General features: G+C 39.6%; 1 protein-coding gene across 2 annotated transcripts in view; it reads left to right on the top strand.

Annotated features, from left to right (window-relative positions):
* The window catches only part of htr1fa (5-hydroxytryptamine (serotonin) receptor 1Fa), a 63061-nt gene that overhangs the window by 46120 nt on the left and 10688 nt on the right, over positions 1-6253 (top strand). The window contains exon 2 of one of the 2 annotated variants that reach the window (XM_047369768.1): positions 5618-5727. The exons of the other annotated variant lie outside the window; for it this stretch is intronic. The gene's annotated coding sequence lies outside the window, so the exon portion shown is untranslated. The remainder of the gene's footprint in view (positions 1-5617; positions 5728-6253) is intronic. 2 annotated transcript variants of the gene reach the window in all.

The raw sequence follows: 6253 nt of genomic DNA on the forward strand, positions 1-6253 counted from the left end.
TTGACTTGACTAATAGTTTTTAGGAACATACTTTTTTAGGTCTTGCCACTGATTACCAATTAGATTTAGATCTGTGTCTTTGAGTCTGTAACTAAATACAGGTCCTTCTCAAAATATTAGCATATTGTGATAAAGTTCATTATTTTCCATAATGTCATGATGAAAATTTAACATTCATATATTTTAGATTCATTGCACACTAACTGAAATATTTCAGGTCTTTTATTGTCTTAATACGGATGATTTTGGCATACAGCTCATGAAAACCCAAAATTCCTATCTCACAAAATTAGCATATTTCATCCGACCAATAAAAGAAAAGTGTTTTTAATACAAAAAACGTCAACCTTCAAATAATCATGTACAGTTATGCACTCAATACTTGGTCGGGAATCCCTTTGCAGAAATGACTGCTTCAATGCGGCGTGGCATGGAGGCAATCAGCCTGTGGCACTGCTGAGGTCTTATGGAGGCCCAGGATGCTTCGATAGCGGCCTTTAGCTCATCCAGAGTGTTGGGTCTTGAGTCTCTCAACGTTCTCTTCACAATATCCCACAGATTCTCTATGGGGTTCAGGTCAGGAGAGTTGGCAGGCCAATTGAGCACAGTGATACCATGGTCAGTAAATCATTTACCAGTGGTTTTGGCACTGTGAGCAGGTGCCAGGTCGTGCTGAAAAATGAAATCTTCATCTCCATAAAGCTGTTCAGCAGATGAAAGCATGAAGTGCTCCAAAATCTCCTTATAGCTAGCTGCATTGACCCTGCCCTTGATAAAACACAGTGGACCAACACCAGCAGCTGACACGGCACCCCAGACCATCACTGACTGTGGGTACTTGACACTGGACTTCTGGCATTTTGGCATTTCCTTCTCCCCAGTCTTCCTCCAAACTCTGGCACCTTGATTTCCGAATGACATGCAGAATTTGCTTTCATCCAAAAAAAGTACTTTGGACCACTGAGCAACAGTCCAGTGCTGCTTCTCTGTAGCCCAGGTCAGGCACTTCTGCCGCTGTTTCTGGTTCAAAAGTGGCTTGACCTGGGGAATGCGGCACCTGTAGCCCATTTCCTGCACACGCCTGTGCACGGTGGCTCTGGATGTTTCTACTCCAGACTCAGTCCACTGCTTCCGCAGGTCCCCCAAGGTCTGGAATCGGCCCTTCTCCACAATCTTCCTCAGGGTCCGGTCACCTCTTCTCGTTGTGCAGCGTTTCCTGCCACACCTTTTCCTTCCCACAGACTTCCCACTGAGGTGCCTTGATACAGCACTCTGGGAACAGCCTATTCGTTCAGAAATTTCTTTCTGTGTCTTACCCTCTTGCTTGAGGGTGTCAATAGTGGCCTTCTGGACAGCAGTCAGGTCGGCAGTCTTACCCATGATTGGGGTTTTGAGTGATGAACCAGGCTGGGAGTTTTAAAGGCCCCAGGAATCTTTTGCAGATGTTTAGAGTTAACTCGTTGATTCAGATGATTAGGTTCATAGCTCGTTTAGAGACCCTTTTAATGATATGCTAATTTTGTGAGATAGGAATTTTGGGTTTTCATGAGCTGTATGCCAAAATCATCCGTATTAAGACAATAAAAGACTCGAAATATTTCAGTTAGTGTGCAATGAATCTAAAATATATGAATGTTAAATTTTCATCATTACATTATGGAAAATAATGAACTTTATCACAATATGCTAATATTTTGAGAAGGACCTGTATGCTTTGATCTAAACCATTCCATTGTTAATGTGGTTTTATCCTGAGGGTTGTTGTCCTGTTATGAAAGTAACACAGTGGCTTTTTCTTTGATAGTCATTTTTTTTGTAGAGACCACACAAAACTAATTCAGAAGCATCAACTGGGGATTTTTAAGGAACATTTTACACATCTCTTGGCTGGTACTTCATTAAGGCTTATGTCCACTATTAAACATTTTCTGAAGGAATATGTATGTATCCAGTGGCTACTTGAAACAGTTCCCTTAAATGCTGTCTTCAGGGGAAGCATCTTGTAGCTAATGCGTGGAGCAGGTACAGAAAGCTGACAGTCATCTATCTGCTTATGCAATGATGCCCTAGCTCTGTATTTCTGAAGTGAAACATCAGAGCTTATAACAAGGACTGAAACATCAGAGCTTATAACAAGGACTGAAACATCAGAGCTTATAACAAGGACTGAAACATCAGAGCTTATAACAAGGACTGAAACATCAGAGCTTATAACAAGGACTGGGACACAGGTCAATGACAGAGAACACAGACTTCTGTTAAGTGGACACAAAGAGTCATTTGGCTCTCTCGGCACAATGGGAATGACATCACCCTGTGAATCATTCCTAAGAGTGCTACTACAAATTACAAATGCATTAGAAATACACCTAGTATGTTGTAGGAAAATTGCATACATCCAGAGCTCTTTATCAACCCCTTATATTCAGTATATTTTAAATATAAAAGCATGACTTTTACAGATAGAGGCAGTGTTTGTAAAAGCATCCTAAGCTCTTATGTACCAAGAAAAAAAAAAACTCAAAAGTGACATAGACATGGAACAAAAAAATGTACACCCTATATAGCCTGGGTGTTTTCCAACATATTTCATCATATGGATATTTAATATGACACTTGAAATTCTCAGCATTGTTAAATAAGTTAAAAACAATAAAAATTGTCAAATACCTTTTTAAAACGCTCTGTAAAATCAAATATTAAACAATGCATTTGTTGGGGTGAAAGAATAAGGATACATTTATTTCCTGTCTTAAAATAGCTTAAAGTAAAAATAGGCTTATCACCTCAGGTGATTAGGTGCAGAGAATAAGAACATCTATACTCAGCATTTTGAACTAGGTTTGCCCAGTTGAAGAGAGAATGAACGCTATGACTAGATCAAAAGAGCTGCCTAAGGCCTTCATAAAGATGTAGCAGCTTGTTAGTCTGGTAAGGGATTTAGAGAGATTTCAAAAGAATTTAAAATCAGCCATTCCACTTTACAGAAAATAGTCTATAATTGGAGAACTTTCAAAACAACTGAAAGAAGGAAACCTTTGCATGCTAAGAAAAATATGAAAGCCAGATTAAGTTTACCAGAAAAATAACAGACAAAGACCTGAGGCCTCATGTACGAAAGAGTGCACAGCATTCATACTAAAAGTTGGAGTTAGGGAGAAATTCTAAAACCTCAGATGTATGAAACCGTGCAAAGACATGTCACTGCACAGGTGGCTTTCATATATCCCAATTTGCGGTGGTTGCACGTGGCGCTTGGACCGCCCGGACCCCACCCCTAAATACATATGCAAAATAGTATAAATAAAGGCACGTGTTCAAATAACCATGGCAACGGTGCTGTGACAGTCGCAGAATCGAACTGGTTCCTTTCGGTGGAAAAACGCTAAGAAAGAAAGTCTATACACCATGAGAGATGTTTGTGGTGAAATTCAGTAAACCAACAAGTTGAAAGACATGAGCAACTAAAAACATGGCTGAAAATAAAACATTTGTTCCCATTTAGTTCTACAATGTCTGCATCAAATCCAAACGGCGCTGTCTAGCTGCTGCACTAAGCTCAATCATAGCTCAATACTGATCGTTCTAATTACGTAAATATGCCTTCCATATTTCTATTAGGAAGACTGTTACCACACACTATGTGAAGTACTTTCAATCTTTACAATCATTCAGGACATCATATAAAATAAAAAATATATATATACCTAGAAGCTGCCATTGCGCACGGAGCCTGAGGTTTGTTCCCAACACAACTATTACAATTAGAATAATTATAATTGTTTTATAGTATGAAGGAATCATAAGTTGAGGAGGCCAACATGCCATTGCATTCGTGAGACACATTTGCACATCACAAATAGGTTGCCCATATATTGAATGAAAATGCTTTCTATTCATTAAAACATATTCACTTCCAGATGGGCCCCTTCTAGCCGTATTAGTGCAGTCAAGAGCTCTGATTACATTTAGAAATCAGCTCCTCGCAGCAAATGAGAGCCACAGTTTAGGGGAACTTTATATATCTGAGCAACATACGGATAAGCCGTCCCATATGGGTGGCATGGCATGGCTCAGGAATGACCCGAACTGTCAGTCAGCTCCCTCTAAAAAGCTCCAGTTAAAAGTACCGCAGCATAGTGAGAACTTCAACTGGCACCAGCGATGCACAGTTCCTCTTGGTTTCCCTAAGTAACCCCGGGGCCAGTTCCTGGAGTTCCATGCAGAGCTCCAAGATGATTGCCCTGGGCAATTTAAACCAGCTAAGCCATGCATCACCATGTGACAGCGGGTCAGTACAATCTCAGAAAAAATGCTCCCCCCAACTTCTATTGGTGATGTCCTCCAGCTGTGCAAAAGCTGCCATCGTTCCATAATTAAGCACAACTCTATGCAGCTATTTATGACATGTGTGATTGTCTTCAGCTTGTCCACTTTATGAATCATCAAACCTGACTTGTTTTGGAGTTGTTTTACTGATTGGACATTGTTTTCTTTTTTAGTGAGAATGTGCCCCTTAGATGATTCACATGCATTTTCTGCTCCTCTGCGAACAGACCGATGCACATTTCCATCTACAGTTGACAAAAACAGAGGACGTTTTATAGTTTCCATCCGACTAAGGTTGTTTCCTTCATTTTTTGAGGAGTTTTAGTTTATTGTATGAGACTAAATGTGATTCAGCTTCATTATTCCGGTTTAAACCATAAAAGCTAAAACTCATGATAAAGCCTCAAGTTTGATGCTACATGAATTAAATAGAGCTGAATGGAGTCATATTTCAGTATATTTAGGTGAGTTTTCATTCTCTGTAGTTCATTATCGTCGACTGAAAAGGTTTGCATGGCTGCCACACATTTTCACGGCAGGTCAAAAACTTGCGTGGATTTCCTCACTCTTACATGAGGCCCCAGGACTTCTGGTAAAATACTCTTTGGACAAATGACTGTAAGATTAAACAAATTTGGACACCAGAACAGAGGACATTTTTGGCATAAATAAACTGTATTTCAGGAAAAGAACCTTGTACCAGCTGTATAGCATGGTCGAAGTGTCATGGTTTGTGGATGCCGTGCTGCAGGAGGACCTGGCCAGCTCACCATCAGAGAATCCACCATGAATTCCATCATGTAACAGATGGTGTTTGAGAAAAATGTGGGCCTATCTGTAAAAAAAATAATAATAATAAGCTGAAACAGAACTGGAGTCTGCATCATGACAATGATGCAGACAATTTAAGCAAATCCAGATAACTATGACTGAAAATTACGAAATGCAAAGGTCTGGGGCAAGTCTCAAAAAGATCTTGATCTGTGAGATGTTGAGATGCTGTGAGATGACTTGAAACAGGATGCACATGCAAAGCCTTAATTTTTGTTATGATTGTAGAGCCCTTATCCTAGCTGCAACTTTTATGAGTGAACAAATGACTGAGACATTAAGTTGTAGCCTATGATTATACTCAACATGTATGTTTTATTCATTACTGTGTAAAGACACAATAGCCTGTCTTGAGGAGTTTTAATTACATTTCAAGCTGAAAAGTATGATAACAACCAGCAAATGAATGGTGCAATTCTGATGTGATTAATTACTTTCATTTATTTCTTTATAATAGCGAGGCTTCCAGCAATCTCCTGATTTCTAGGTTCAGTGTCACTTCCTCCATATCTCACCAACGAGAGAGAAGACAGAGGAAAAATCAAACAGTACTTAAATACAAAACAGGTTGGTTAAATATTTTATTTAGTTCTGTTTGCCACTTACTAGCATGTTTAGAGTGATGGCAGTGGGTGAGTTTTTTGTTTGTTTCATTCAAAGCCATGGGCTTCTTTGTAGCTACTTGGTTAATGTCTAGCACTTCAGTACTGGCATTTAGACTGCAGCCCAAACCCTCTGTGAGTTTTTCACATTTTGATGCGTCATTTTGCAGAAACATGGTTTTCTCTGCTTTCCCCTTCAAACGTTCTCTTTCTGCTTTCTGCTTGCCATTGTTCAGGCAACTAATAATTCACTCTTGCTTGCTGGTTTTTACACCAAATAGATTATCCTATTAGCACCTCCTGCTGCTGTTGGCTGCAGGAGTCATTCAGTCTGACTTTTGGTTAATGAACCAGGAAGGCCAACGGCCACTGAGTATGCAGCGGTGATAGATTTTGTCTAAGTCTGTCTCTGTTTGACCCTCATATCTTAGGTTAATCGTAGACCACATTTGAGTTTTTGCATCGTATTGTTTACAACAAGTAAAATATTT

The sequence above is a fragment of the Girardinichthys multiradiatus genome, chromosome 7 (assembly GCF_021462225.1).
Source record: "Girardinichthys multiradiatus isolate DD_20200921_A chromosome 7, DD_fGirMul_XY1, whole genome shotgun sequence".
NCBI classification, from domain to species: domain Eukaryota; kingdom Metazoa; phylum Chordata; class Actinopteri; order Cyprinodontiformes; family Goodeidae; genus Girardinichthys; species Girardinichthys multiradiatus.